The 11,290-nt window shown below is 36.8% G+C and overlaps 1 long non-coding RNA gene across 1 annotated transcript in view; it reads left to right on the top strand.

Moving 5' to 3' along the window:
* LOC116667018 overlaps positions 1-10,647 on the top strand; it is a 36,357-nt gene extending 25,710 nt beyond the window's left edge. The window contains exon 3 of the long non-coding RNA XR_004323795.1: positions 10,548-10,647. This is a non-coding gene — a long non-coding RNA (uncharacterized LOC116667018). The remainder of the gene's footprint in view (positions 1-10,547) is intronic.
* The last annotated feature ends 643 nt before the right edge of the window (positions 10,648-11,290 follow it).

Raw genomic sequence — 11,290 nt, forward strand, 5'->3', positions numbered from 1 at the left:
CTGAACATACAGATAACCAAAGAGGTTCCATTTGGCTTTCTGTAGTTGGGTTGTAGCCCAGGGAGACCCAACTGGAGAGACAAGGTGAAGTAGACAAGTCTCTGAACTTTCAATATGTTTCTTTGTATTTTTTCCCCTTTATTCTAACTTTTTGCTGAATTTCTAAGGATTTTGGTTGCTGTCTCAAATGGCATGTTCTGTCTTTGCTCAGTTGTCATCTCCTTATAGAAATTAATCTAAACATTTCCAGCTGAGTCTGAGGTGAGATGACAGAGACTCTGAGAGTTAAATGCTAAGTTCCTGATGTTCTAGAATTAAATAGATGCATTCTAGTATGGATCCAGTAATTTCATTTGATCTAGGACACTGCAGTGAAGCTTTGAAATCCTGTGCCTCAGATCTTGCTATGCTGCTTCTTCAAAGACTTTGTGAAGTCTTTGTCCTCAATTTGTCCATCTAATTTTTCATTAACCCTATATACTATATTTATTACCACTTCCTCACATTTACCAATATTTACCTTCCCGTCAGACAGAAAACTCTCCTCAGCCACACATTTATGTATATTTTAAATCTTATCAAATTACTCTTCTCAGATAATTTGGTTCTACCCTTGTCTCACCTATCCTTGAAACCCTTTGAGTACTTGTCTGAATTACTCATGTTAATATTTAATCATTCTTATCCTGTTTCATATTTCCAAGTATTTTATATGCCTAAGAGCTTGGTCAACAACTTATATCAAGAGGATAGGAATAATACTCTAAATTTCTTATGTACCAGTTGCTGGAGTTAATCTAATTCTTCCCTCATCACTACAGCCATTTCTCAAGTTCTCACTTGTATCTCCCCCTTGATTTCTTAATACATATGAAATTTTGGTTTGTAGCACTTGTTAAAATGTCAGATTCCTGGGCCCCAAATCAAGAGATATGACTCAGTTGATTTTGGGAGAATTCATAAATGTATCTTTGTGATTCTAAGGAAGGTTAGTCAAATACCAAACTCTGAAAGATGCTTTCATAGATCCTTAAATCCTCTTCTATTTGAAAGTATAAAAAAGCAATGCCTCAAAAATGCCTAATCCTTGCTACTCCAGCTTGAATTTTCTATGACCACACAGCCCCCAAATATGACACAAGATCAAAACTGAGAAAAGAGTGAGATTGTTGATGAAATTATCCAGTCTGCATAAACTATGCCTGAGACTGGGACAGGTGAATGGCCCAGATTTTTGGAACAAATAAATTTTCCAGCTTGATGCTTCAGTTGTAGCAAAGCCTCTAAGAACGCCCACTCAGGTGTTCAATCATTTATTCAAGAATTAATCAGAGTTTGAAAATAACATCAGCAGTAGTCCAAACCAGTTATTGATTTATTTAGAAAATTCCTTAAAAGATGGGGCATGTAAGTCATAATGATGATCCAAGCTGAGATGTGACTGAGTCACCGATTATGGAGTGATCTTCCTAGTATCCATATAAGAAGATTTGGGACAGAGAGCTTGGGTTGGGGCAGGATCTTGGTACAATTCAGTGGGAAGACTAGTGTTTGGTTATGAGTCAATCCTCGTCAGCAGTCTGGTAAGACATTCACTTTGAGAAACTTCAGAAACTGGGAATTAAGAAGTCACATGGCACAGAGTGAGTGTAAGTTTTATGCAATGGGAGGAACCCCACACTAGATGTTGGGGGTCTAGGTTCTAGTGCCCAAGTATTAAGAATGTCAGTGGCAAATATTTGTTAAGTACTTGCCACATACCAGGATCTATGCTAACAGTTTTATTAATTACCTAATTTAATCTTTCCTGAAATGCTCTCAGTTGGGTATTATATTTATTTTATAGACAGAAGACATCAACTCTCAAAAACATCAAATAAAATGACTCACCTATGTTAATAGCTAGTAAAGTGGCAAAATGGGGATTTTTAAACCAGGAAATTTTACTCCAGTAATGCTAAACTATTACATTCTCCTCACCCTTTGCTGGCACATGTTGATTTAGGTATAACTTTATACACATCAAAAATACATATATATATATGATTATGCCATTCCTTTTTTATTTCATAGGATTGACCTAAATTTTATGTTAAATAGCAGATATGAAAGTGCTTGTAAAATTTTGCAATACTATTCCATAGGGGCTTGGCAAACTTAAGTGTCTGCAGAAGCCAGTCAGGAAATACAGTCCCAATTTAAACGGAGGTTAGATTGCTGCTATGTGGGAATGTAGACCCAGAATTGCAAGATTTCTATTTTTAAGGAAATCCATGACTCCTTAGTTCAATTGCTATTTTTTAACTATTAAATATAGGCTTAAATTAAAACAACAGCAGCGAAAAAGAACTGAGGTTATAAAGGTCAACAAAACATGCCTAGAAGCTGCTGACTTGAGATAGCTGTACCATCTAAGTAGGAAATCTTTTTGTCATAAACCGTTATTGTAGTAGAAAACAAAATAAAAAACACTAGTTACAAACTAAAACAAAATAAAAAACAAACTTTGCTAAGGCATATGATTCTCCTAGTTATCTCAGCTATAAACTATTCTCCCAATGCCCTATACTCTACTCCTGCCTCAAGTCTAAAATCTCAGATGATCACAATAAAACCCATGGTATTGACTTCGAATAGTTCATAAGATGGTTGAGGAGATGTAAAACACTTAGATTAAAAACAATTGAGGATTCTTTTGTAGCAGATGACGGATAACTTCTAATGGGCCTTTATATGCATCTTTGGTCTCCTCTTGCCAAATGAATATGATTATATGAAGTAAGTGCAACATTCCCAAAGTGTGCCAGTGATCAGAACCTAGAGAATATTCAGGCAGCTGGAACTCTAGCAGTAGGACGTATTTGGCAAGGATTAGATAAACATGAATTTGGGAAATGGGGATTGGCAATTTGTTGAGCAATATATGAGTATAGAAGAAAGAAAATGTGGGGGACAACTATGATTTCAAATAGATAAATGGCTATTAGACACAAAGAGGTGTTGATTTTTTTTTTTTTTTTTTTTTTTTACTGCATGACTCTAGAGGTTTGAATTTGCATTGGCAAATGAGGGATACTAGAGAGAAATTTTGCTTGGGTAGAAAAAATCACTTCTTAAAGCTGTTATATATAGACATAGGTGCCTCAAGAGGTATTTTGAGTTCTTTATTTAAGTATTTAAGCAGAAGTGACAGAAACACTTGGGAGCAATATTGCCAAAGGGACTTGAGCAAAGGAATTTAGGGTGGGATGAATAAGATAGTGGTTTGCAACTGTGACTACCCACAAGACTCACCTAGAAAGATCTTTCGGCATATAGTAAACATAGCATCTAATTCACTATCTGTGGAGTAGAGAATGAAAAAAATGTACTTTTTATCAAGCCATTCCAGATGATTCTGTTGAATCCACCTGTCTACAGAAACACTGGGGTAGATTTCCTTAAGCTTTTTATAGCCCCAGGAATATCAAAAAAGAAGAAAAAATCATGAACATCTATTGAGCAGATGCTTTGTTTCAGGTCTTGACTACGTGCATTATATTTATTTCATTGTAAGCTCACTCATCCCTACTGCTTTGTAAATGATAAAAGTGGGGCTTCAAAAAGTGCAATATTGGTAACCGTGAGATTATGCGGTAAGTGAAGGAGCAGAAATTTAAAGTTAGAGGTTTACTCCAAAACGTCTTTAACTCGTAGATACATTCCCATGGTGTGTTTTACTGCACCATTGAATCTGCTCTTGGAGACAGGGATGTGGTGCAGCTTGGGTGGGGTGATACTCTCAGGAAGAGACTAACACCTTTGCCAGGTATTCGAGCACCAGCATCTGTAATGTCTTCTCCCTGGAACAAAAAAAATTGAAACTTTCATCTTACCCCTAATCACTGAGCTAGCATCTATGATTTTATGAATAAATTAAATCAAGGGGCAAGGGCAAAGAGGAAATTAAATGAGGTAACAAGAAAGTATTTATATTTTCAAATGGAATACTGTTTATCTGACAGATGCTCTAGGCTGACTGTCCACATTTAATCAGCGCTGCTTTTAGAGCCACATAGAACTCTGTAATGAATATGAAAAAGAAAACTAACTTAATAATATAAACACAAGCCAGATGACCTGTTTCAGAAACAGGGGCAGTGCCTGCAGTGTTAAATATTTTAATTTTCAATATCTCCAGTGCTGCAGCAAGGAAGAGCACTGTCTATGTGATTAAGCAGAGAATTTTGTTCACTAATTTATTCATTTCTCCAGGTGAGGACAAGGCAAATGTGAAACGATTTCTATTCCTAACAAGAAGATCACATTTTGCTAAATGAAAATGGTCGCCGGACTGTAAAAGTTGGCCTTAGCCTTGACTGCTTTTATTTATTCTCACCAAATCAATGTCCAGTGTTTGTTGCTTCCAGCTCTTTTAACAGAGATGCTTGAAGATGCCATGAGAAATGGCCAGTGATGCATATAATATGCTGCAGAATTGTAAATGGCAGAGGCAAGTTCAACACACACGCATACACACACCACACTCACATTAACTAAAAGCACTAGAAATATATTGCATATGATTACATAAATTATTGAATTTAAAGATGATGATCTTTCTAGATTATTGCTACTTGATTATTAATTGTTTAGAGCCTACAGTTGTAAAAGTGGTATCAACAAAGAAATCAAGTTACTCCTAAGACACACCATATTTCTTTTTGTTTGTTTGTTTGTTTAAGGTCTTAGGATATATTGATATCCTCTTCATGGTGCAAAATAAAATGTTAGCTCTCTGAGAGGTCGAAAAAAATCCCTGCTAATAAATGCAATATACAGGGGAAGAGAGCAATATACAAAGAGACCAACTAGGCAATTGTCACCATAGGGTAGGAGTAGAAAGGGATATATGCCTGTCAGGCTCAATTCAGAAACAGGATTTCTTCATGTCACCATGCAAGACACATAAAGCAACATTGATTGGGAACCTTTTTTTTTTTTTTTGGAACTGAATTAAATCTAGCAACTGATTGGATAAGGGAGAAGTTAAAGCTGCCTTTAAGTTGAAAGCCAACATGTTCATGATAGAGGACCCAGAAAGGGTGGAGAATTGAAACTACATGAAAGCTGGTGATTTGGATTTGACTGTTTGTAAATGCTGCAAAAATTCAGATAAAAACACAAAAGAAGGTAATTAGTGACAAATTGTGAGATGTCAGTATTGCAACAAAAAGATGATCTCAATGTACAAGGAGTACAGATTTTTTAAAATTGGCCCTCTGGTTGGCACTTAGGTACAAAGGAATGAGACATGGAGCCACTCTGCCTTAGTAGTCTTCACATCCACAAGTCACCATTGCTTGTAACAGTGCATTGCATAATGCACTAAGTTGAGGGAACTGCTTTGTCCTGGAAGAGAAAGACCTAGAAGTCAGAGCTGGAAACCATACATATGCCTCTTAAAGTTAGGGGTCAGTTTTACTGTAGTGATGTCTATCAGCAGAGTGAATGTTTCATTCTATCAGGTCTTCTTGGACATGTTGTCTACTGACATTATTATCATCCCTTAAAAAAGTCTCAGACTTTCCAAATGTACAGACTCAGAAATGTTACCTAAGGGTAGATTTATGTAGAAATGGCTGATGTGTTTGATTTAGTTCTTGTTTATTTAAAGTCTTTCACTTCATGCACTTCAATAATTTTAATGAGAAAATAGAGACAAATCGATACTTCTGATTACCAGGTATTTAATGCTCCTTTATTTTCTAATAGCTGGTATCTTAAATAGTTACCTAAGATTTCTAAGCCTGAAATCATAATTGTACCTTAGTTACAGGCATGGTGGTTGTAGGTTACCATGTCTATTTCTGACTCAGAATGGTTGGGTCTCCTGTGTTCAGCCTTCTACCTACAGAAACTGGATTACTGGTAAGCCTATGTCATGGATGGTGAGGTGAAGACGCATTTGACCTTCTCTTAGTGGTCCAAATTACGCTCCTTGAAAATCACATTGTTTTCTCTCAACTTAACTCCTGGCCTTTTTTCCAGAAAAAGTCTAAGAAAGAGAATAATATTCGTCTTAGACAATTCATGTTTCTTTTAAATCATTTGTTTAGTTTAGTGTGCCTGGTTAGTTTATTCTTTTGGGTGTATAATAAAATGTTAGCCATTCATTGTATGTTGTGTTGTTCCAGAAAGGACATATTTTTGATTCATGCCAATATGGATTTCTTCCCTAGACTCTCAGTTAATTAATGGCTTTGCTTTCGTAATTAGATCATCTCTTTCCATGGCTTTTCATGCTTTTCTCGAAAGCAAGTGTGTGCTTTCCTGTTTGGGTCATGGAGAACATTTTTATCCTGAACTTAGTCATCTGATTTCTTGCACTCATTAGACCATGTTGTGAGATCAATTTCAAACTGTTCTTGCTGTGCCATATGTCATGGGACATAATCTCAGTTACCAAGATACTAAGAAGTGCAGGTTATTTGATTGCAAAGAACACATACAGATTGAAGAGAGTCAGGATGGCTGGTCATAAAGGAGTTCCCCCTTAACAGTTGTTTTTCTTATTTTTCCAGAGGTAACATTCGGTCTTCTCAGAGAATGCCCTTTGAAGTTGGGGATCTGGGAACATCCCTCAGTACCATCTCTGTTTAGTCAGCTAGCCAGTGCATGCCAACTATTACCAACTCTCTCATGTTTTTATGACCTTTGATTTTAGCACTATTTCATGCTGAGCAGATACTCTGTATTCCTATCATATAGTATTTTTATCCTTGCATGATGGAATAGTTTCATGTCCACAGATGCCTGATTGGAATCAGGCCCTTCTACCACCAGGAAGCCTCACTATCACACACTGTGAAACAAAACCACAACGTAACATGGAATGGGGAATGACTGGGAATTTATTGAATTTACTTTATAACTGGCTTTTCTTTCTAAATATTTTCATTATTTATACTAAAATGATGTTTGAAATTCAAATGAATAAAGCACCCAATTTGTCCCATGAGTCAGTGACTATAACAATTCGGAATTTGTTACTTGGGTATCTTACTGCCTTAGAATCAGCACACTCTCCTAGGGGCAGTGATAATATGTTTACATAAACAGCAGTTCGGTTATCTCTGTCCATATGAAAGATTTTACAAAAGTTAAGTGTTACATGTTACTATCTTCATCCTCTGAATTAAAGCAACATGGGAAAGGGAGTCATGCATTTAAGTCAGATAAAAAGGGAAGAAAAGAATGAGAAAGAGCTAGGACACTAATCAAATTGCAAACTGACAGTCAAAATCTGAATTTCAGTTGTGTTGCAAAATTTGCACTAGTAATTGAAAGTTCATCCTGAGGAATCCAAAGAGAAATGTCATTGTCTAAATCCTAAAGCATGGATTAGTGATGATGGTCCTTAATGGGAGAAATAATTTTTCTGAGAATCTGGGAAAATTTTCTATCTATCTACCTACCTTTCTATCTAATCTATATGGATTTGTGTGTTTGTGTGTGTGTGTGTGTGTGTGTGTGTGTGTGTGTGTGTCTTTGAATATGTACTCTTTTATGTATTCTCTAATTGATTCTTAATTTTATCATATTCTGAAAAGAAAATTAAAAAAAGGGAAACAAATCTCTACAGTGGCAACTTAGCTTAAAACTGAAGAAGTTCCTTCAAGGATTAGACTACCATGTTCTTAATTCTGGCTGTAATAATCTTTCTTGAAAGAGAAAGGTGATCAAAATAATGAGAGACTGCTTTGAAATTCCAGATGGGAGAATCACAGTATGGCTCACATTCAGAGTGTTGCTCTGAGAAAGGCAGAAAAATGGGCAGATTCATCAAAATGAGGGCTTCAACTTTCTGTCATGATTTTGATGAGGGTAACTTCTCATTTGGAGCCAAACTTTTACCTTCTCAGTGGCAGGTTTTCCCACAATAATTAATCAGGTAGCATGTTTTAAGAAGAGTGCTATGTAGAATTTTTTGAGGGAAAGTGAGTTTGTAACCACATTACAAATCAGCTGTTCTTGTTATGAGCCAAGGCTTGGCTAGATCATGGCTATTTAGATCCAGGATCCTGGTAGGATGCCTGGGTTACCAGCTATTTACGTTAGTCAGAACTCAGCTGGCTGGCAACATATTCCTTGCAGTCACTGACTTGATTAAATAACCTTAAATGAGCCAAGAACTCTCCATCCTTGACAACCTTTCCCACTCCGACTATTTATTTTCTTCCCTACTAAATCTGGGCCTTGATTTCCAAAATACACAAAAGGAAACATGTTCACTGAACGTCTTCCATGGACTAGATGCAGGTACCAGTGATTCAAAAGTGAACTAGGCCCAGTCCCTGCTGTCAAGATGCTTATAGTCCTCTGAGGGGAGACAAACAGATAAGCTATTATCATGTTATTGGTAAGACCTACTGTACTGCACGCCCAGAGTATAACAGGGACAAAATGCCTAGGGTCAAAGATGTGGCAAACGCAGTCAGCAAAGGGTCTTCGAGAATCTGTGGTCTGTAATGTTGAAAAATTAATGTGGGATTATAAGATGAACAAAAGAAGAAATGAAAGTATTGATAACAATAGCCAACACTTGTGGAGTGCTGGCCAGGCCTAAGTTATTGCACTCAATACCCTCAATCACCCTATGGATTTACTACTATTAGTATATCCACTTAACAAATTTTTTAAAAAGTAGAAACTTGGTGAGGGGAGTGTAAATGATGGATACAATATTTAAACCCATCCTGTTTACCGAGGGTTTACTCTTTACCAAGGTTCATATATGACAACAGAAGGGAGGGAAATCAAGGTAAAATTGACAAGTTATAATTGTTTATCACATTTGTGTAGTAGGGACACACAAGAAAGTAGAGAAAAATGATAGAATAATAATGGTACTGAACAGGTAGGAAGGGGATGCATCAGGTGGCATCATCCAAGCTGCACTACAGAGCATGGATTTTACCTGGAAGACAAGGAGGTGTTTCACTGAAGAGTTTTCAAGAGTGTGTTCCACCAGGCTCAGTTCAGCTAAAGTGTTCTACTGTTCATGGATGAGCTGGCTCACACGTGTGGGGACAGATTGGCTGCTGGCTGATTTAGGCTAACCTTGGCTAGGAGGAGAGTAACCTGAATGCCTACATTTACTTCTTACTCCCCAGCACCCAGTCTAGTCATGTTCTCACTGCAAAGGCAAAGACACAAGGGCACAAGTGGAAATTCACAGCTGCTTTTACACGATTGTGCTAACACTCTCCAAAGCAAGTCAGATAGATGAGCGTAGAATTGAGGGGCAAGAGCTCACACTTTGCCTTTTGATGGCAAAGGGCATTAATAAAAGGTGAGGTGAATAAACGAGGCCAGCAATGCCATTGATCTGCAATAATTGTTTTCCGAAGTGGGCCCTATCAACTTACAGTCCCTCCACTGTTATTTGAGAGTCATAGTATCTCTTCCTTACTAATATTTGGTAATTTTTGCTATTTAAAATTATTCTTCCTTTTCTTCTTTTCCTCCTCACCCTCTTCTTTTTCTTCCCCTCTTCCTCTGCCTCATTATTGTTATTATCTTAGTTCTTCTCGGGTATGCACAGATATTTGACATTGTGGTTTTGTCTGCATTTGCCTAATCATTAAATAATGCTAAATGCATTTTCATAGCTTTATTGGCAATTTAGATACCCTCATTTATAAAGTAAAATGTCTATATAAGTCGTTTCCTTTTGTTTGTTTAGGTGGCATTCTTCTCCATTTTCTCCCCCTTGAGTTGTATGTCTTTCTTTACAGGGCTGAGTATAAGTTTTATTTATAGGGCTAGATATAAATTGATATTCCTTCTCTGGAAAACTTTATATATATTAAATTATGCACACATATGTATACACATGCGCACACACAGAGTTATTCTATTTTTCTCACATTGACTTTTCATTCTCTTAATGGCATCTTTAATGATACAAGTATTGAATGAATCCATTCTGCACTGCATCAGGCATTGCTATTATTTTGCTCAGCCCTGTGCTGGAAGATGCACGTGACCCTGAATGGAAGAGAGTATCCTTCCTCCATAAAGATTTTGTGGTCTAGGTTAAGAGTCAAGCGTAACACTCTTCAGAGGAAGCAACATAAAACCAAATAAAATTTTGAGCTACTGGGGCATTTAAGAGCCTAATTTAGAACCCTGGATTTTTGGACTAGCTGTTCAAATGTGTATGATTCACTTATCCTCCTTGAGTTTCAGATTCCTTGAAGAAGGCATTGTGTTCATTTCTCAGACCTAAGACCTTATCAAGCAAAGGCGATAGTTTACCCGTTAAAGTCCTGTCCCAGTTTGGGGGGGAGGGGGAAATAGCTTCATCTTTAAAAAATGCTAGAGTGAAAGAGTAATATTATCTATATTATTCTGTAGTAGTTCAGAAAGAAATAGAAACACACATAAAGCTGTTTGGAGCAAGGCTGCATGTTTTGACTTACTATTTCCCAAGAAGTGACGTTTACTCTGTTAAAGTGTCCTGAGTTTTTGATGAACATCTGTACATCTGTTTCATATTGCAGAGCAGGGAAAGAAGAACCTCCAGGGGAATATTATTGAGAATTTTACACAATGGAAATCTATCAGGAATGGCCCGGCCCATCCATATTAAGGAGAACAGAACCTAAGAAAAATTGTTGGAAGTCACTTCACAAAGGTAAGTTGCTGTGTGCAGAGGAGAGAATTTGAAACCAAGAGCTCCTAGAAAGAGGAACATTCTAAATATATGCACAGCCGTCTCACCCTCAGGTGTGAGATTTTTCTCCAAGGCCAGTTTCAAAGTGTTATTTTAAATGAAAGTTTTATTCAATCTGTAATGCATTGAGATTGCAGCAGGTAGAGCTCAGAGAGAGAAAAGTCTTCCTGCAATAACATAGGATTTATTCATCCACATCTCTAACCTATTTAATGGAAATTGTCCATGGGATTATATCATTAATTTAAAGCTGCTCCAATTGCAGGGTTTTTTTTTTTCTTTTGATCAGTATGTTTTTAAGCAATGTAATAGTTGGAAAAAACTATATTTGAAAAGGTATGTAATTATTTTCATTTTGCCTCTTCATATGTATGGTAGACTGAATAATAACCCCCTCAAAGATGTCCATGTTCAAATTCTGAAACCTAAGAATATGTGACCATACATATAAAAGAGACTTCGCTGATATTTTTAAATGAAGGATCTTGAGATTGGGAGATTATCTCGTTTGCCCCATGTAATTGGAAGGGTCCTTATATGTGGGAGGCAGTAGGTAAGAGAGAACATCCA

This window comes from Camelus ferus, chromosome 11 (assembly GCF_009834535.1).
Source record: "Camelus ferus isolate YT-003-E chromosome 11, BCGSAC_Cfer_1.0, whole genome shotgun sequence".
Lineage (NCBI taxonomy): Eukaryota > Metazoa > Chordata > Mammalia > Artiodactyla > Camelidae > Camelus > Camelus ferus.